We start from the raw sequence: 21,714 nt of genomic DNA on the forward strand, positions 1-21,714 counted from the left end.
TAATATCTGCATTAAGCAGTGATATTGGTCTGTAGCTAGTGCAAAGGTTGGGGTCTTTACCCTCCTTAGGGAGGACTGTGATGTATGCCTCCAAGGATTGTCTAGGGGGGAGCTGGCCTGCTAAATTGGAATTAAACAAAGACACTAGGTGAGGTAACAGTGGTTTTATAAACTTTTTATAATAGATAATGGGAAGACCATCTGGGCCCGGTGCCTTTCCGTTCGGAATAGTAGAAAGAGTGTCTAAGATCTCCGTAGGGGTAACTGGGGCAGTCAACAAGGACTGACCTTCAAGAGTTATTTTAGGGAGATGTAGCGAGGTCAAGAATTCTTTTATTTTTGCCAAGGCTGTGACTGGCTCCTGCATGCTATCAGGTGTATTTAAGTTGTATAAATTTTCATAAAAGGTTTTAAACTCCCTGGCAATATCTGCAGTCCCGAGAATTGAAGAGCCATCTAAAGCTCTAAGTTGTCTAATAAACGTCTTTTCCTTTTGTTTCTTAAGTAGGGATGTCATAAGCTTACTACTTTTATTGCCATGGAGATAAAACTTCTGCCTACTTCTCATGTAAATTTTTGCTGATTGAATGTTTAAAAGGTTTTCTAATGAGGTTCTCAGATCTGTCAGTTCCGATAATGTTTTATTTACCTGAGATTTCTTATGTAGTCTCTCGAAGGAACTAATTTGATGTAGAATAGACACGACCTTTTTTGTTCGCTCTTTTTTTCAAATAGGAGCCTAGGGCTATAAATTCCCCTCTCATTACAGCTTTATGAGATTCCCATACCATAGGCAAGGGCGGGCCTGAGTGCAAATTATTTTGAAAAAAGAAGTCGAGTGCTTGTCAGTTTTCCAATGTGGGAATCCGAGTCCAAAAGAGTCTCATTCAGTGACCACGACCCAGCCGGCCGTGGTAGAGTTTTTATCTCTGTCAAGAAAAATGGGAGCGTGGTCTGAGAGAGAAATGATATCTATATTAGCTTTTCTAACTAATTGGAGATTAGCTGTTTGTATCAGTAGGTAATCAATTCTGTGATAGCTATTATTCGGGTGGGAATAAAAAGTGTAATCTCTGCCCGAAGGAAAAAGCGTTCTCCAAGGGTCTATCAGATGCAATTTTTGTAATGAAAGGTGTAATCGTCTCAGCGCCCGCTGAGAAAGAGCCGACCTGCCCATCGAAGTATCTAGGGCTGGGTTCAAAGATACATTAAAATCCCCTCCCACCAACAACAGACCCTCAGTAAAAAGTTCTAGAACATTCAATGTTTTACACAGCCAACCTATCTGGTTCCTATTTGGGGCATATAAGTTACACAGGGTAATCTTAGTGTTGGCCAAAAAGCCCTTAACTATAATGTACCTGCCTTCTGAATCCGATAAACAATCGTTCAAAATAAAGGGAACATTTTTCTTTATAGCAATACTCACTCCACTTGACGCTGAACCGCCCGCACTGTGATACCAGGTCGGGTAGCGAGATCTAGACATATCTGGGACTCTCCCTTTTTTAAAATGTGTCTCCTGCATGAAAACTATACTAGACTTCTTTGAATGCAAAAGATTCATTACTTGGCTTCTCTTATTCGGGGGAGCGTAAGCCCTTTACATTATACGAGGCCACAGTCATAGTGGCTAAGTTCACCTTATCACCCATAGTTTGTTAAAGGAAGTAATAAAAAGGATTCCTCCGTCATCAAACCACCGAAATTAAAAAAAAAACAAAGAGATGAGAAAAATAACAAAAAACCTAAAAATTATTAAGATAAAACATGAGAAATATAACAAGAACCAACTACCTGTCTGTAGCAGAGGCAGGGGGTCAAACATACCTCCCATAACAGAACAGGAAAAAACATTTCTGACACACGAGTGGCACATGTTAACTTATACGGCAATTGAATGATATCAACACCTGAGTAAATGTCAAACTTAGCAAGCTAAAATAAGATAGAACATGTCCGAACGGACCGAGGGGTCCGGCTCCAGTATGGAAAAAACCGGGAGAAGCACAAGAAAGCTCAAGTGGGTATCTCTTTTTCCGTTCCAGATTTCCCTCTTTTAGGAGTCAAACGTCTCTTTCCCAAGACCCAGTCCTCCAGTAAAAGCATGGACAGGAGGAGGTGTGCGATGATCCATGTCTAGAGGTAGCCAGGAAGGAATATCCATAGGGGCAATGCCAAAAGCGTCCCATATTTGGGGTAAATCTTCAGGGGTCCGAATCATTATTTGCCTACCATCTCCTTGTATAGATATACCAAACGGAAACAGCCATTTATATAAGATTTTACGTGAGCGTAACACCTCCAGGAGGGTCCTTAGGACTCTTCTTTTTGCAAGGGTCGACGGCGCAACGTCCTGGTAAAGATGAATAGCAGATCCCTCATAAGAAAGATTTTTAATGTCTCTTGAAGCAGACAAAATAGCATTGGTATCCAAATAGCTCAATAGGCCGCAAATCACATCCCTCGGAGGTTCCGTTGGTTTCGGCTTTGGTCTAAGTGATCTATGCACCCTTTCTATTACAATTCGATCACATGTTTCTTGTGGGATTAAGAGGGCAAAGATCTCTTTAGTAGCTTTTTCTAATATTTCTGTGGAAACACTTTCAGGCAAGCCTTTTATCCGTATGTTCTTTTTGCGACTCCGATTTTCCTGATCCTCAAGGGCCAGAAAAGAGTTGTTAAGCTGTACTCTGTGGTAATCTAGATGCTCTCTCATGGCATTGGAGTGGCTGATGATTGAAGACTGAGAGGACTCCAAAGACTCCACTCTATTACCAATGTGTAGCAAGTCCGCTCTCATACCAGATATTTCATTAACTAATGGTTTCATAGCTTGTGCTAATAATTTTTTAAAAAACGATCTAGAAAGTTTCCCAGAGTCTGATTGAGTGACATCGCTGCCAGAAGCATCGTCACTGGAGTCTGAGTCCTCGGCATGCTCCTCCTCCACAACCTCTGCAGGGAGCCTTTTAGCATTAGGCTTAGACGTAGCAGATTTGTTTTTCAAAAATTTATCCATTTCACCCTGTTTTCTTCGATACGCCTCTGCAGCCAGCGGTTTTGCACGCTCTTTGTTAGTTTTGACCATTTTGCTCAATTGAAGCGTGCCTTAAATTTACCACCCGTGCGTCAAGAAAAGTTTAGTAGAGCATTTTTCTATATGAAAATAACCCCATGTAACTTGGAGGGCGAAGGGTAAATAAATGGAAACATCCGTGGGGATCTGCTGGAGCCGGTAGAGACAGGGTAGCGCCAACTCCCCACCGCTGCGTTTCAGAAAAGACACAATGTCCTCCTCACCAGGGTCTCATAAATCTGCAGACAGCAGCACTTCTATGTGGGGAGAGCGATATCCCCCGTTCCAAAAACAACTCAGGCCCTGTGGAAAGTCTCAGCAAAACGGGGCCGTCAACAACCTGTCTGGCCCAGAGCCAGCACCCTCCTCCACCGCATGCAGCGACAGCAATCCCCGCAGGCCCCACAGACAGCTCACCGGGGGCTCCATCTCACCGCCTTGTGCTCCAACGGGCGAGACCGCTCCCTGTTCCGCGGTCTCACGCCTCTACCAAGGGCCTCCTGCGGTCCGGATCTCTAGGTCTTGTGCTCAGGGGGATATAAAGATGGCGCCCGTCTCCCTCCAGCGCCGCAGCACCCTCCACGAGGCCGCTCAGCGCTCCGGTGCCACGGCGGAGAGCAGCAGCCCCTCTCTTCTCCCCACCGCCCCTCACCTTCTTCTCCAAGCCCGGGGCACTCTAAAAATCCTTTTTGCCGCTTTCATCCGGGCCAAATAAGGCAATTTTGTGGCTGGAAGCGGGAGCTGCCATAAAACACGTCCTCCCTGTGACTTTCTCCGTTTCATTGAAGCAGAAATGCCATCTGAGATTAAACCTCTTTGGGACAGGCAAGTTCTTCCACTCCTTTATAAAAATTCCAGGAGTTAAATCCTCAGTTTGTGACTTTTTAGTCACTGTAAATGGGTGATGAAGCAATTCCTTCCATTCAGCCACCTGTGTCCATTGACCTTCATGTAGTGTTACCTGAGGGTTCGCCATATCTATAAGGAAGGGTTTCAGCTCAAGCAATCGCTCAATCATTAAATAAGTGCTGCCCCACCGAGTGGCTTGATCCACAAATGCCCCTTTCCCAGCACATCTCTTCAAGATGGAATCAATTTTAGGGGTTCTGGCGGCAATAACCAATTTCCTCACTTTTCCAATCAGATTTCCAGCATGTCCCTCTTGCAGACTATCTCTTATTGCCAGCTGCAGCGAGTGCACAACATAGCGCATGTGATGAATAGGAAAGAGGTGTGATGCAGCTTCAACAGTAAAAAATCATTTTGCTGTTCTTCTGTAGTAATATCTGTTTGTTCTGCCGTTATGGGAACAGCACTGTGGCCTTCCATCTCCAACATACTGAATGTGAAATGTTCTTCTAGCTGCTGATCACGTTCATTATTCTCATTCATCAGTGTAATTGTACTTATCATGTTTGAAGCATTGTCCGTTACAATAGCAAGAACCTGTTCTTTTTTGAGTTCGTAATCTTTCAGAACTTTTTTCCTTAAGGCCTGGAGAAACTGGCTGCTGTGATGAGCTTTAGTATCTTTTACTGCCAGTGTCTTAGTAACAATTTTTTTGTTGTGTCAAACATATCGAGCATTGATAGCAAAATAGTTCACTCTGTGACGTGTGCAGGCATCCATTTTAAGAAACATGAAGCGTCTTTTGAGAGTATTTTTAAGATCTTCCTTTTGTTTAAGGGCTTCTTCAATCACTAATTTTCTAATACTTTCTCTTTCAGAGAAACACCAAGTTTGCGGGCCATTTCTCCATTAAGAGCTGTAAAAGCTGGTCGTGCAAATAATGATAATGGTACACCATCCTTCACAACAAGCTCGATGAGATATCTTTTAACCCCTTTGTGACGGAGCCAAATTTTAAAAATCTAACCAGTGTCACTTTGTGGTAATAACTCTGGAGCACTTCGACAAATTCCAGTGATTTTTCAGATTGTTTTTTTCGTGTCATATTATACTTTGATAATGGTAAATTTAGGTCGATATGTTTTGTGTTTATTAATAAATATCAAATTTGACAAAAATGTAAAAAAAAAAAGCCATTTTCAAGCTTTGAATGATTATCCCTTTAATCCAAATGGTCATATCATACCAAAACAAAGAATAAATAATATTTCCCACATGTCTGCTTCACATCATCACTATTTGTAAAATGCTATTTTATTTTGTTAGCATTTTAAGAGGTTTAAAAATGTAGCAGCAATTTTATTACTTTTTCAAAGAAATTTTAAAAATTATTTTTTTAGGGACCTATCCAGGTTTGAAGTGACTTTATGGGTCCTATGTATTGGAAAACCCCCAAAAGTGATACTATTTTAAAAACCGCACTTCCTGACATACTGAAAACTGTCACAGTTTATTAACCCTTCAGGTGCTTTTCAGGAATTAAGACAAATTGGCATGATAGGAATGAAAAAGTTGATTTTTATCATCTAAATGTCGCTGACTTTTGAATCAGATCTTTTTTATTAAACATTCAGGAATCAATACAGAAAGAATATGACATCTTATATAGCTAGTAAAAATTACATTGAGAGCAGATATTATTTAAAGGGTAAAACTCTTCCTGTGTAAGAATAAATAAAAAGAAATCTCAAAACACAGATATTTGCATAAAATTGAGCCTATAAACAAAAATCCAAATTATACATCAGTGCCTCATTTCAGCGGGAAAACCATCCCCGCCAGCCGCGCCACTCCGCATCATATTTCGCCCCCCCCCCCCCCCCGCATATCAGGTCCAATCCACCCCAGCCCCCTCCCACCGCGCCACTCAAAATCTACTTCGCCACAAAGGGCACTAGACTTTTATTTTCACCCCCCAAGCATCCCCTCATCGCAAGCACAACAGCAACTGGTCCAACATCGCATCCCGTACCAGTGCGCCCGAGGGGAGACCCGGTGACTCCATCCATGGCTGCCAAATTTTGTAAAACTTTCTTAATGCATTTCTTTTTAAATAAGCCCCCCTTTCCAATCTGATGACATTATTTAGTTTATTTTTAAGCTCTGACAATGTTGGTGGCATAGGATCCAACCAATGATATGCAAGTATCTTTCTTGCCTGATACAGGATGCGTGCTATTCCCAGGGCCACTGCAGAGTCCGGGTCAACCCCCTCCTCCCACAAATTCAACAAACATAGACGAGGTGACGGTCGTATTGTGATATGGTATACTTGGGCTATGAGTCCCAGGGTCTGCCTCCAGAAATCCCCAATGTGCCCGCACTCCCACATAACATGCATCAAGTGGGCATCATCCTGCCCACACCTAACACATTGTGTATTGGGCCTAAGTCCCATTTTAAATAATAAGCTGGGTGTTTTATATACCCTGTGAATGAGATATATTTGCGAAAGCCGCTGGCACTCAGAAACCGCCATTTTAGGGACCTGTTCTAGAATATCGGACCACTGGTCCTCCATCAGGGGGCCAACGTCCCGTTCCCACTTATTCTTAGCAGCAGTCAGTGGATATGTCTCCAGATGGGCAGGCAATAATCTTTTATATAATTCAGAGATAAGTCCCCTAGAAGACTCAGATGTAAGTAGCATATGTAGTGTTTGATTATGTGTCACTATCACCGGATTTGTCCTTCTCTGTTTTTCCAATGCATGTCTTAGCTGTAAGTACTGATAAAAGAAGACGTGCGGGAGGTGAAATTCTGTTCTCAATTGTTCAAAACTCTTAAGAGTATTATTTTGCAAAATTTGTGACACCAGATAAATCCCTTTATCTTCCCATCTTCCGAACCCCACCAGCTTTTTGATCTCTTGCAAATCCAGATTTCGCCACAATGGCCACAATTCCGTAGGCCCATTTATCTTCAAAAGAGACTTACCCCTATCCCACACCCTGAAAATCATAGCCAACGTGGGGTATCGTGGCCCATTTATCTGCCGTCTTCCCACCTCCAACCGGCACCCTGGATATTTCCATACCGATCCTTCCCTCACAATATCACCACCATTGTCACACGCCCCGTCTCTACCCCAACCCTTAAGATGTTGCATCTGGGAGGCCATAAAGTATATGAATGGGTTTGGCACCGCCAATCCTCCCTCCTCCTTCCCTCGCTGCAGTATCTCCAAGCGAATCCTAGCCTGTTTTTTCTTCCAAATTAATTCCCGGAATAATGTATTTATTTTTGCAAAAAAGTCCCTACAGATCCACACCGGAGAATTATGTATCAAATATAATAATTGTGGCATCATTACCATTTTGATTAAGTTAGATCTACCAATATTCGACAACAAGTATGTACTTTTGCTCTAAATCGCTGCAACAGGGGCTCCAGATTCAGAGCCCGAAAATCCCTCGGGGCAGGACTAACAATTATACCCAGATACTTAAACTTCCGAACTACAGGGACCGGTATCTGCAAATCTGAGAAATCCGCCGGGAGAGGGTCTATAGGCATTAAAGCTGATTTGGACCAATTAATCCGAAGACCAGACCTCAGCCCAAATTCTCGAATGACCTCCATTGCCGGCAAAATCGAGGAATGTACCTTATCTAAATATAGAAGTAAATCATCCGCGTACAATGATATCTTCAACTCCACAGTTCCACACCTGAATCCCATTATTTCTCTGGACTTCCGAACTGCAACTGCCAATGGCTCCACCGCAGTAGCAAATAGCAAGGGCGAGAGCTGGCACCCCTGTCTAGTACCTCTCCCAAGAGGAAAAGACTCAGAGACCCTGCCATTAGCCCCAACCTTCGCCACCGGCGAGCCATACAACAGCCTCACCCAATTTATAAATCTGTGTCCAAAGCCCATTTTCCGAAGTACCGCCCACAAAAAACCCCACTCCAGACTATCGAACGCCTTAGCGGCGTCTAAGGACAAAATTGCTCTTCCCCCCAACTCCCCAGAACTATGTTGAATCCCCAAGTATAGTTTCCTAAGGTTCATAGATGTGGCTCTGCCTGGGATAAATCCCGTCTGATCCTTCTGTATAACAGATGAGATAACTCGGGACATCCTATTGGCGAGTACCTTGGCCAATAATTTAACATCTGTTGATAATAGGGAAATCGGGCGATATGAATCCGGAACCTCTGGATCCTTTCCGGGCTTTAATATTAAAACTATCAAAGCTTCCCTCATAGATGGCGGGAGGACCCTCTGCCTTTCAGCCTCTTCAAATACCTTAAGTAGCTTAGGTAGCAGTAAGGGTGCATAGGTTTTGTTAAACTCGCCAGGCAGGCCATCCATTCCTGGAGCCTTTTCATTTTGCATCTGACCAAGCGCCTCCTCCAACTCCTCCAACAGGATGTCCCGATCCAATGAATCCCTATCGCTATCAGCCAATGCAGGGAGAGAGAGAGCATCCAGGTACTGCTCAATCTCAGTCTCCGTGAGACTGCAATCTGATGTGTATAGTCGCATATAATACCTCCTTATCTCAGTCACTATGTCCGCACTGTCTGTCACAAGACCACACGAGTCCGTTTTTAGCCTATTGATATATGAAGATCCGTCCTGTGCTCTAATGACCGTGGCCAATAAATGTCCTACTCCCTCCCCCTCTATAAAATATTTTTGTTTGAGGAAATAACGTTTATTTGCTGCCGCCGACATGAGGTTTTCCCTGAGCGACCCCTGTGCCTTCTCCAAAGCTTTTTTAGTTTCCTCTGTCGGGTTGAGTATCACCGCAGCCTCCGCAACAGACACCTCCTGGATCAGACTCTGGGTGTAGCGTCTATTTTGGCTTTTCCGTGTGCATATTTCTCTAATATATAAGCCCCTGACATAGGCTTTCATGGAATCCCAGACTATGTGTGATGATGCAGAGTACTCATTAAGTTGAAAATATTCTAGAATGGCATCATGCAAAGATCCCCCTATAAGCTGGATCCAGAAGGGATTAAGCTTCCAGATAGGTCTAGATAGGGTGAGGGGGTGTCCCCATGAAAGTGTGACATGTAGCGGCGAGTGATCAGATACACTTCTAGGCAGGTAGGCCACCCCTCGTACATATGGGGTCATGAGGGTAATCCCAATGGCCAGGTCTATCCGTGACATAGCGTGGTGGGAGCTAGAGTAGCAGGAAAACTGTCTGGCTGTGGGGTTTCGGACACGCCAAAGATCTACCATACCCAGCTCCACTAACGTTCTAGCAAATGAGGTTGAGGCTGCATCTTCTGATATGTTTCCCGAATGCAACTTATCCAAATAGGGATGCAAATATGTATTAAAATCTCCTATTAGAAGAGTCGGCGCAGGGGGAAAGGAACCCAAAATAGACAAGATTCTTTTTACTGGTTCGACTGAATAGGGCGGGGGGATGTACATGGCAACCAAAATAAATTGTATACCGTATAACGTGCAAAGCAAACATACAAATCTGCCCCCAGGGTCAACCACTGATTTAGTACATGAGAAGGGGATGGACCTGTGCACCAGCACACTGACACCCCGCGCATGGGTCGAGTACGTGGAATGATATTCATGTGAAACCCATCCCTTTCTTATCCAATGAATATTATCTTTCACCATGTGGGTCTCAGACATACTCAGGATAGCCGGGAGAAATTTCTGCATATTAGTAAATATAGCACATCTCTTATTTGCCTTCCCCGAGCCCCCTAACATTCCACGCTACAATATTAAGTGATATCGCCATAAGAGCAGACTAAAAAATGAGAAATCGGAGCATACTCCACTCCCGAGGGAGAGAGGCAATCTCCACCATCCCTCAGTACAATGAATTGGGTGACACGGCTGACGCACATCACATCCCACAGAACAATTAGGGAATACAACAACAAACGAAAAAAACAAAGGAGGGAGAGGGAGCACTGCACACCAGTGCACAGCGCCCCTACCCCCAAACACAAGTGTAACTTGCACATTTCTCTCAAATAGAGAGAATCAGGGCTAGAAAACTCGCCCAGAGTCCATGCAGGGAGAAGGGTCCACAGCTTGTCACTGTAACGAGTGTCCACAGCAATCCGGTCAGCTCCCGCCCTGAATCCGAAATGGAATGAACAGTAGTAATTATACCAGCATAGCGTCCTAGACAAATAGGAGTAACAACACCTGGTGGCGAAAAAAGGGAGAACTTCAAGTATTCTTCCTCCTCATGGACCTCTCATTAATATCCAGCCAGGACAGCGCCATTCCCGCCGTATCAAAAAAGTGCGTTTCTCCATTCACATCAATCCGCAGTCTAGCAGGGTACATCATGGAATATGTCACCTGTAAGTCACGTAGGCGTTTTTTAATCTCAGTAAATTGCGCCCTTTTACGCTGCACCTCCAGGGAAAAATCAGGGAAAATGGAGACTTTCCTCCCATTAATAGCAAGTTCCTTAATGTCTCTGGATCTGCGCAGGATAGCATCTCTATCTTTAAAGTGTAGGAGCTTGAGCAAGATGGGACGCGGGGGGTGCTCCAGGCGGGGGGGCACGCGTAGGGACCCTGTGTGCTCTCTCAATAGTAAAGAATGGGGACAAAACATCTTTACCAAAGGTGTCCATTAGCCATTTTTCAAAAAAGCCCAGTGAGTCAGTCCCCTCCGTCCTCTCCGGAACCCCCACCAGTCGCAGATTACTTCTACGGGAGCGGTTCTCTAAATCATCCACCTTGTTCAGCAGTATTGTAATATTTTGCGTGGCTTTTCCCAGCTCCCGTGTTATTGGTGGCAATTTATCCTCCGTCGCACCAACACGCTCCTCCAGTTCCCCCACCCTGGCAGTCACCCCCCGCAGCTCTTGTTTAATACAGGCCATGTCCTTGGTGACAATCTCCATTTGATTACTTAGAGTGGCCAGTGTGGTATTGCAGGAGTTAATTGCTGCGAGGATTTCTCCCAGCGTGGGCTCAGCAGTCACAGACTCCGGCTTCTCCCCATCCCCCACTCCTTCCTCCTCCAGCACAGGCCCCTGTGTCTGCACGTGTCGGGCTGAAGGGGGGCCCAGTTTACTCACTGTTCCCTCCCTGGAGAGATGATCCTCCAGCTCCATGCTGCAGCCAGCGTCTGCCTCAGTCTGTGCACTGGGCGATCGAGCAGCAGCAGTAGGCACCCTTGCATATCGTTCCAGCCTGCCAGCAGCTCCCATCGCTCCACTACCGGCCGACTTGTTGTTTGCTGGCGCCATCCTGGATGTAGCAGAGGCGCGCCCCGGCGTCTCCTTATCTTTTTTACTGCTGCGGTTCGACATGGCCCAAGGATCCTCCGCTGTCTAGACGCCCAGGGAGATATTGCAGCCCTCCAGGTCAGTGGGACTCGTCAGCAGTGCCGGTAATCAGGATTTATTGTCGGATCCGGGCAGGAGCTCTCTCACTCCACGTCCTCCCTACATGAGGTCCAGGCCACTCCCCAAATGTCGCTGACTTTTGAACAGGTCAGTGTAGCCGGCAGACTCTAAGGCCGCGATTTGCTCATGAATTGCCATGACAAACATCAGGACCACACAATCATGATCTCAGGGTGCCGATAGGGATAAAGAGGGAGAAACCACACTCTTTAAAACATTTATATGATATAGTCGCTATTGACATCAGAATCTAAGGGGTTAAACAGATATGGACGGTGACAACACTGAGCGTTTGTGATACAGCAAGTTGTCAGCTATGGTGTACAGCCGACACCTGCTGGATTGTCACCTGTATGGGGATGCTATTCTCTTATATCTCAGATCAGTTAAAAGATGTATTGATGGTCATTAAGGGTTTAAACCTATGTGCTGTCATTGTTACAGTAATTTGCACAATATCTTGTGACTGATGTTTGAGACACTCTTTCCTCCTCCTTTGCCTGGCGGGAAGTGCTGGGCTCTGGCTTCTTGGTGCTGCTGTGATCTTTTTCAGTCACAGCTTTGTAAACTTCTGGGTGGCAGCGTCGTACTCTGTCTTTTTAGATTGGAAGCACTTGAAAGAGGGGGCGTGGCCTAGGCACAGGCGATGTAGGTCACACTTTGTGCGAGCTCCTGAGGTAACCCTCTTATGCTACATTCAACGCAAATTTTTTTTTGATAATTTTGCTTCCATTCAATTTTATTTTTTTTCATAAATTCATTCTACACGTTTTGAGATGTTTTTCTACTGAATCGGATAGTCCTGCGATGTTTTATCCTGGTTTGAAGATTGCGGCCTGTCAAAATGGCATCCGTTAACTGCTGGGCCCTATGAGAGACTCTTAATCTGAGTTAATAAAGACTCCAAGACTACTGTTTTTTCTTTTTAAACATTTTGTTTATTTTTATTTAACACATTTGTGTGAATTTTTTACATTTTTAATATAATTTTCGCTTATGATGACTTTTTCTGGCTTGCCTGCTTCCTATGGCACCTGAGGGGTTGCTATGGTTACGCCTGTGAGCTGTACTCCTCTGTTATAGGATTTCCTTTAACTTTTATTAAATATTGCCTACTGAGGTATTTGTTGGGACTGCCCCTGGCCTTTTGGGGGTGTTTTGCCTAATTTTGTGTAAGATTGCTCCTGGCATATTTTTTGTGCAGTCCATGTCATGGACCGTTACAAACGCTGGGGCCCTGCCATTTATTTTTTTCAGTGACATCACCACTAATTTGGTGTGGTGTGGGACCTTCCTTAGGTGTGCCCCTGCCCAACCGGGGGGGTTTTCGCCCCTTTTTGACTGTTAACCCTTGGCACGCTGGGGGTGAAGATTGTGATCCAGGAAAAGCTGCGGGCGCCATTTTCTTTTTATGGATGACGTCATCGCAAATCAGAGGGTGTACTAAATTAATCTGAAACACCTCTTTGGACCTTCCTCATCTGTCCCCCTTCTCATTTGGCGGTTTTTTACCCCAGGCACACCAGGGGTGAAGATTCTGCTCCAGGCGCTGTCACCCCTCCCTCCTGCTGACGTCACTGCTAATCGGGCGGTGTACTAAATTAATACAAGACTCCTCTTCGGACCTTCCTTTGGAGTGCCCTTACCTAACTGGGGGTTTTCGCCCTCCTTAGACCTTGTTTACACCGAGCACACCAGCTGAGAAGATCCTGCAGCTCTCCGACTTTCTTCCTCCTCCATATGATGTCACCGCGGCCATTGAATGAATCAGACACATGAATTCTGCTTGACTTCATCATGAGTCTTCTCTGAGGCGGCCCCTACCCATCCGGGTGGTTTTTGCTCCCCTCTGTCTGTATCCTCATCGGACACACGAGCGGTAAGGATCCGGCTGCGGGCACGTCCATCTTCTCTCCTCCCACTGACTTTCACCAGGCTTCAGCGCTCATCTTCATTCTGGTTGTTGCTGCTGGCTAGCTGAGTGTTTTGGACTTTGTGTGACTGCGTCATTATTGGCCACACCATTGGTACGGTCCCTGTTATAGCACGCTGCTTACGCTGACCCCCAATCTCTCTGGCATTTTATTTTTTGATTTCCCTGCTTGAGTCGCCACTTATGGTCGCGGCCATCTTGTTGGTGGGTTTTGTGTCGCTGCCGCTGGGGGAGGCGGTTTTGTTGGTTGGTTTAGCAGATGCAGCTTCTCTATTTCCTGCTTAATATCATTTTTCTGACACATTTTGTCATTGAGCAGGGGAAGGGGGGGGGAGTGTATTGCTCTGGGTGGTTACATCTACAACGTTATTTCTCTTATTTACTGTTTTAAATGGCAGTTGGAATTTTTTAAGATTTACAAATTTGAGGGGACAGGTTCTGCCTTTAGTATTAAATTGAGATGATTAAAACTGAAACATATATAAACATAATAAAATAAATAACATTAACCCCTTAACGACCAGGGCTATTTTTGGTTTTACATTTTCATTTTTCCCTCCCCTTCTTTCCAGAGCCATAACTTTTTTATTTTTCCGTTTATATGGCTTGTGAGGGCTTATTTTTTGCGGGACGAGTTGTACTTTTAAATGACATCATTGGTTTTACCATATCGTGTACTCGAAAACGGGAAAAAAATTCCAAGTGCGGTGAAATTGCAAAAAAAGTGCAATCCCACACTTGTTTTTTGCTTGGCTTTTTTGTTAGGTTCACTAGATGCTAAATCTGACCTGCCATTATGATTCTCCAGGTCATTACGAGTTCATAGACACCAAACATGTCTATGTCCTCTTTTATCTAAGTGGTGAAAAAAAATTCCAAAGTTTGCTAAAAAAAAAAAAAAAAAAAAAAAAATTGCGCAATTTTCCGAGACCCGTAGCGTCTCCATTTTTCATGATCTGGGGTCGGGAGAGGGCTTATTTTTTCCGTGCCGGACTGACGTTTTTAATGATACCACTTTTGTGCAGATACGTTCTTTTGATCGCCCGTTATTGCATTTTAATGCAATGTCTTGGTGACCAAAAAAACGTAATTCTGGCGTTTTGAATTTTTTTCTCGCTACGCCGTTTAGCGATCGGGTTAATGCTTTTTTTTTTATTGATCGGGCGATTCTGAACGCGGCGATACCTAATATGTGTATGTGGTATTTTTTTTTTTACTGTTTTATTTTGATTCGGGCGAAAGGGGGGTGATTTGAACTTTTAGGTTTTTTTTAATTTTTTTTTTATTTTTAAACATTTTTTTTTTTTTTTTTTTTTTAAATTTTGGCATGCTTCAATAGCCTCCATAGGAGGCTAGAAGCTTGCGCAACCCGATCGGCTCTGCTACATATGGGCGATGAGCAGATCGCCCATATGTAGCAGATTTACTGCTGTGCTTTCAGCGCCGACCACCGGGTGGCGCTGAAAGCCATATGCCTGGAACAACCATAGAGGTCTCATAGAGACCTCTGGTTGTCCAGGCAACATGACGCCGACCCCCGATCACGTGACGGGGGTCGGCGATGACGTCATTTCCGGCCCGGTGGCCGGAAATGCTATTTAAATGCCCGCTGTCAGCTTTGACAGCGGGCATTTAACTAGTTAATAGGCGCGGGCGGACGGCGATTCTGCTCGCGCCTATTGCGAGCACATGTCAGCTGTTCATAACAGCTGACATGTCCCGGCTTTGATGCGGGCTCAGCGCCAGAGCCCTCATCAAAGCAGGGGAGATGTCTGATGACGGACTGTGTCCGTCATTGGACATTAAGGGGTTAACAAAAATAACCTAAATTAATCAAAATAATTAATACGGATTATATACAGTATATAACAAGTCTATGTAGTTTATTATGTAGCTGTTGACATTTCATTGCCAAGGTCCGCTCTAGCGAATACTTGTTCCCTTGGCTCTCCTTTTGGTAGTGGGGCTGCCATTGCCTAGCCAATAGGTAATTATTTGGGCACATCTTTGAGGAACCTTGTCTAACATACTTCCTATTTTACCTTTCTTCAGATCTTAGTTATATAGCTTGGCAAAATGAGGCAGTTTAATTCAAAATTGCCTATGGCTAAATCTACAGGTGCTTCTAGATTTCAAAGGCAAAATAAAGACACCAAGTCTAATCGTGTTCCTTCTAGGGACTCTGTTCATTTATTGAGTCCGACTAAGTTGCGTTCTCCTATTGAGCGGACGCCCTCGCCATCCTTTCTCAGGACCCTCTCTCCTTCCTCATCCACATATAAGACTTGCTCAGCAGAGTCAGTTGTTGCACATCTCTCTTCAAATGTTCATTCTGAGACCATGGATCTCTCCTCCAGCAAGAGGAAGGTTGCGCAGTCCTCCGCTGCCATTTCCTCAGAGGAGGATTCTAGTTCTTCTTCACACAGCCCTACTTCAAAAAAGCCTAGGCCGAAGCCTGAGGAAATATCTATGCCTTCTTCTGGGCCCTTTCCTGACGCAACTTCCCTTGAGGCGTGTATGAATACTCTAGTTGAAAAACAGCGCCAGGTTGCGTCTGGACATGGAAAACCAGACAAAGATTTTCCAAGAGACTCTGGAGCATTTTACTTCAAGGTTGGATAACCATGAGCTTCGGTTGGGTGAATTAGAGAAATCGAATGAGCTATCTCTGAATCTGAATATCGCTCATTAAGCTCTCTGACTATGTTAAAGGGATTTTTAGGAGAATGATTCCAAATCTATCGGATACGGATCTTATCATTGATCGTATCCATCACCTCCGCAAACCTCCTTCCAACCCTAAGAACCTACCCAGAGACGTCATACTGAAAATTCATTTCTACCACATTTAAGACAAAATTCAGAATTTGGTAAGAATTAAGGGAGGATTCCCGGATCCATATCAACATCTAAAGTTGTTTTCCGATCTATCTAAAGTGACTGTTGAGGGTCGGAAACACTTTCGTTCACTTACGGCCTTCCTTACAAATGGGGCATTCCTCTACGCCTCATTTTTAATTTCAAGAGGAAAAATGCAATTTTTCTTACCCCTGAGGAAGGGTTCCTCTTTTTGAAATCTCAGGGTGTCATTTCCTCTGTTCCTAAAGTTTCTTCCGCAGGTCCAAGACATGTCACTTGAGCCTATTGTAATTTGTGTCTTTGGATTGTCTGATATTATATAATTGATATTGTGCTTTTCTTATACATTTGTTTTCTTTTATATATTTGTTATAGATACTAATGAGGGTTTCCCTTAGCCTTGCGCTGTACAAACTTTTCCCCCAGCGCAAGAACCACTTTTTTTAGTTTATTTTATTGTTCTTTAAGTGTTGGTTCACTTTTATTTTTGTTGAACACTCCTACTTTCATCAGTAACTGCTTTGTTCTAGTCATATCCCATCGGGACCACTTTCTCTCGCAATGAAAATCAAATTGGCCCCGTATAATGTCAGAGGTCTTAATAGCCCTAGGAAACATTTTTCCATTCGCCATGAAATCAATAGAGCCCACCTTGACATCTCCAAGAGACAAAATTCAAATCCAGTTCTCACCCTACCTTTATATATAAAAGTTATCCACATTTTTTTGAATCCTCTGGGCCCAAGAAAAAGGCGGAATTGTTCACTCTAATCAGAAATTCCCTTTAATTAGAGTTGATAGAAGAAGATAAAGATAAGAAAGGCCATTACCATATTCTAATTTGTAAGTTAAACAATTCTGATTATACTATTGTCAATACTGATGTTCCCCTAAAGGGGCAAATCAAATTTTTAAACAAATTGGTCAAAAAAATTAACTCAGTAAGGAAAGGTTCATTGTTATTTTCCGGGGATTTTAACATGTTCCCAATGGTTCTTTAGATTCCTCCGCCCCAAATAGGCATAAGACGGAATCTCTCAATACATGACTATACGGGAACGAACTTTTTGACACCTTTCGATGCCTAAACTCCACTACTATAGAGTTTAGCCATTTCTCTGATCCCCATAATTCGGCTTCCAGGATAGATCTGATCGTAACTGATATCTTCTCACTCCCCAAATTTCAGTCAGTTAATATTTTCCCTAAATCAATCTCAGATCATGCCCCTGTCGTTGCTGAGTTCTTGGATGGACCGGCCACCAATAGACAATTCCTCTGGAAGTGTAATTCCTCTCTCCTTCATGTCCCAAATGTAAATTCCGAAATATCCACAGCCATATCTAATTATTTTAAAGAAAATGATTTGTGTCTCACTAATCCCTATTCTTGTTGGAATGCCCATAAGGCAGTTCTGAGAGGACTGCTTATACAAATTTCCTCTAGAATAAAAAAAGCTAACAGAAATAAAATAATGAATTTACAAACACTCATTAAAGACAAGGAGTCTTCTCTTGCCACCAATTCCTCTCCTTGCCCCATTCTAAAAGCGGAACTCTCCAAACTCAGACAAGATCTCAGATCTTCTCATTTTGCGATTCGGTGCTTAAAACTTCTGAATTCAAGCAATATTCCAACCTTAATCGTCCCTCCCGGTATATGACAAATAGGCTTTAAAAGCTCAGATGTAGGAATAGAATCGATGCCATCTCTTCCCCCAAAGGAATGCTCTTATCTCATCCCCAAGAAATGGCTAATTCATTTGCCAAATTCTTCCATGATCTATATAATATTAATCAAAATTCCCCTCAGCTACAGCCAAGTCAATTGGATGCCCAATCTTTTTTATCATCAGTAAACCTTCCCAAATTAGATGATATAGATATAGATTTCCTTTCTTCACCATTTTCTGAAAAATAAATCTTAGACACCATAAAACAGTTAAAAACTTTCAAAGCCCCTGGTCCAGACGGCTTTACCAATGACTACTATAAAACTTTTGGTCCACTTTTAGCTCCCCACCTCACAAAAATCTTTAATTCTGTCTCTGAATCGGGTAATTTCCCAAATGAAATGCTTGAAGCCACAATAATCATCATACCCAAATCTAACTCGGACCATACCCAAATGAAAAATTTCCGTCCCATCTCCCTGATAAATACTGATGTTAAAATATTTTCTAAAATATTAGCAAACAGATTAAGTCAGTTTCTTCCAAAGCTCATAGCAAACGAACAAATAGGTTTTATTCTTAATAGGCAGTCAGTTGACGGCACGAGAAGATTAATAAATCTAATTAAATTAATAAATTCCAACAGGACTGGGGCCACTATAATATCTCTCGATGCTGAAAAGGCCTTTGACCGCCTTAATTGGAACTACTTGATCACTACACTACAGATATTCGGTTTTACTTCAAAAATTCTCTCAAGCATCTCTGCTCTATACTCTAATCCTACAGCAAAAGTCTACATTAATAATCATTTATCCTCTTCTTTCAAAATAACCAATGGCACGAGGCAGGGTTGCCCCCTTTCGCCTCTCCTCTTTGTTCTGGCAATGGAGCCTTTGGCCCAAATGATAAGAGTAGACCCTAACATCCAAGGTATTAAAGCCGGGCTTAGAGACTTCCGAAACAGCCTATTTGCTGATGATATTGTAATGACAGTGTCAAATCTACTCACTTCAATTACTAAACTTCAAACTTTTACTCTTAGAATTTTCAAAGATCTCATACTTCAAGGTAAACGAATTTAAACCTAACTAACGCTCAAATAGAGGAAATCCAGCATATTTCCCCATGGAGTTGGACATATAATCATATTACTTACCTAGGTTTTCTAACAATGTCAGCTCAAAAATACCCCTAAATATGTCATCTCTCATTCAATCCATTTCCAAAGACATGGAATCATACAGCGATAGGGAACTCTCGTGGTGGGGTAGGATGTCCACCTTTAAATCATACATTTTACCCAAAATCCAATATGTTTTTCGCTCCCTTCCCCTACCAATATCCACACCATATCTTACAAGCTTACAAACCCGAGCCCATAACTTTATATGGGGAGATAAAAAAGCGAGGACGTCATCAAATATTTTATCCAAACCTAAGCGTTTTGGCGGAGTCGGGCTACCTAACATTTCAGCTTACTATTACACTTTTCTGATCATGCAAAGTCTTGCTATGTGGCCACAATCCAATCCCTCCAGCCTGGTATGATCTGGAATACTTTTTTAATAAGAACGTCCCACCCTTTCATTTAATCTTAAACGGTCTTCTTCTCAAGAAAGATCCTCCCCACTCTCATCCCATTTTTCATGCCACAATAGAGGCCTGGAAGATTTTATCTGGACCCAAAGAGGACAGAAAGGATTTGACTTTATTAAAAATTTGTCTCTTCATACTATCTGCTCACTTTTTCACCAGGATATTAATCCTTTGTGGGCAGATTTAGGTATCACCAAACTCAAGGATCTTTATTCTGATTCAACTCGTATCCCCTTTAGACAAATTAGAGAAAAGTTCAAAATTCCCTTTTCATCATTCTGCCACTATACAATTTTAAAAGACCTAATTGATTGCTTTTTACAGGCAAAACCCAGAATCTCTGAACCGGTGGCTAATCTTTTTAATAATTTTAATCATAGTATATTTTGGTCGTCTTATTATCTATATAATTGGCTGAATAAAAGTTTTGAATTTGTAAAAACGCACAACATTCTGAAATGGGAATCAGATTTTCGCATAAATCCAGACCCTGCTGAGTGGGAACATGCCTGTGAAATTTCTTACGCCTCCTCCATCTCAATGTCCTTGCAGGAGACTCATCACAAAATTTTGTCGAGATGGTACTATACTCCTGCTAGGCTCTCCAAGATCAATCCCGAATTCTCCCCAGATTACTGGAGGGGTTGTGGTCACTATGGTACCATATCTCATATCTTTTGGTATTGCCCCCTTCTTAAGCCCCTATGGAATGATATATCAAACCTTATTAATTCGTTGCATATCAAACCCATCTCCATCACTCCCCAACTAGCTCTCCTTTCTCTCAATTCAGACAATATAGATCATCCAACAATCCCCCTAATTATTCACATACTGCTAGTTACAAAAAACTCAATTACTTTTCACTGGAAACTGCCCGATCCACCCAAATTTCAGGATATCAAGGATATGTTAACCCTCCATAGATCCTTTGAACATAAGATCGCTACGATCAATATCAACCTCACTAAATTCACCAAAAAGTGGTCACGATGGACGGAGTTGTTTCCCTAGGGAGCGCTCCATTCACTTTGCCTTTTATTGTAATTCTGGTGAAATGGGTATTCATTGTACTGTAGTTACTGTTCACATTGTTAAATGTTACAAGTGTTTTATATGACTTGTGATCTTTTGTCTATTTTGACATTTGGGGCCACCTGGTCCTTTTCCCTGTTTCCTCCCTCCCCCCTCCCCCCTCCTTTCCCTTCATTTATATTGTTAAAACCCCAATAAAATGTTTGGAAAAGGAAGATCTTGAAAGAGCATTTTTACTACTGCCTGAGTATGCACTGATTTTGGCATCACAGCATTTGTTTTCATCTGGGTAACTTATACCACTGACACACAAAATGTTTATTATCTTGAGTGTCATCTTATAGGGTGGGTGCAGAGAAATCTGTGTATGGGGGGAGTGGTCCCGATGACGAAGGGAGGGGGCATCTCACAGGGAAGGTGTAAGTGGAGTATCCCCCCTATTACCTCATTTGTGGCAGCGGTGCTCTCTGTGGGACTCATTGCTGGGGGGCGGCGGTGGCTCCTCTTTCAGCAGTGTGGGGTCTCTGTGCTGGGGGGACGAGATCTGAATCTGAGCATGCGCCGCCCCCAGCGGCTATTTTCCCGGAGGCCACCGCATCACAGCTATGGAGCTGCCGGGTCCTTCGGGCTTTGGAGAAATGCCGGCGAAGCCCCGACGCTGCACAAAGAGCCACCGCCGCCCCCCAGCACAAAACTCCCACGCTGCTGAAAGAGGAGCCACCGCCGCCCCCCAGTGCAAAAACCCGCAGAGAGCACCGCTGCCACAAATGAGGTAATAGGGGGAATACTCCACTTACACCTTCCCTGTGAGACGCCCCCTCCCTTCGTCATCGGGACCACTCCCCCCCACCATATGCAGATTTCTCCGCACCCGCCCTATAAGACCACACCCGGCGTATAAGACGACCCCTGCCTTTTAAGATGATTTTCAGGGGTTAAAAGGTAGTCTTATATGCAGGAAAATACGGTATATTGTAATTCTTGCAAGAATAGGGAATCATGCACTGGATAATTTGGGATAGAAATAAAACAATCTTTGCATAAATCAAAAGGACAGATGATAAGTATAAAGTTTTGTAATATGTGTTGTTAAATAGCTTTACTCTGAACTTTCAATGTCAAGGCTTGTCTCAGCAGGGTACAGCTCACTAAATGCTTCACATCATATTTCTTCACAGTCTATGAAGAGGGGAGGAGGGAGGGAGCAAGTTTGTGCTGAATCACATTCCAGAACACACAAACAAATATATATGTACTCATCGATC

General features: G+C 43.3%; 1 protein-coding gene across 1 annotated transcript in view; it reads left to right on the forward strand.

Annotated features, from left to right (window-relative positions):
* Positions 1-21,714, forward strand: part of TRIP11 (thyroid hormone receptor interactor 11) — a 108,996-nt gene that overhangs the window by 15,564 nt on the left and 71,718 nt on the right. The window lies entirely within an intron of this gene.

The sequence above is a fragment of the Dendrobates tinctorius genome, unplaced genomic scaffold, assembly GCF_039654945.1.
Source record: "Dendrobates tinctorius isolate UK_male_01 unplaced genomic scaffold, ASM3965494v1 ptg000058l, whole genome shotgun sequence".
In the NCBI taxonomy this organism is placed as follows: Eukaryota; Metazoa; Chordata; class Amphibia; order Anura; family Dendrobatidae; genus Dendrobates; species Dendrobates tinctorius.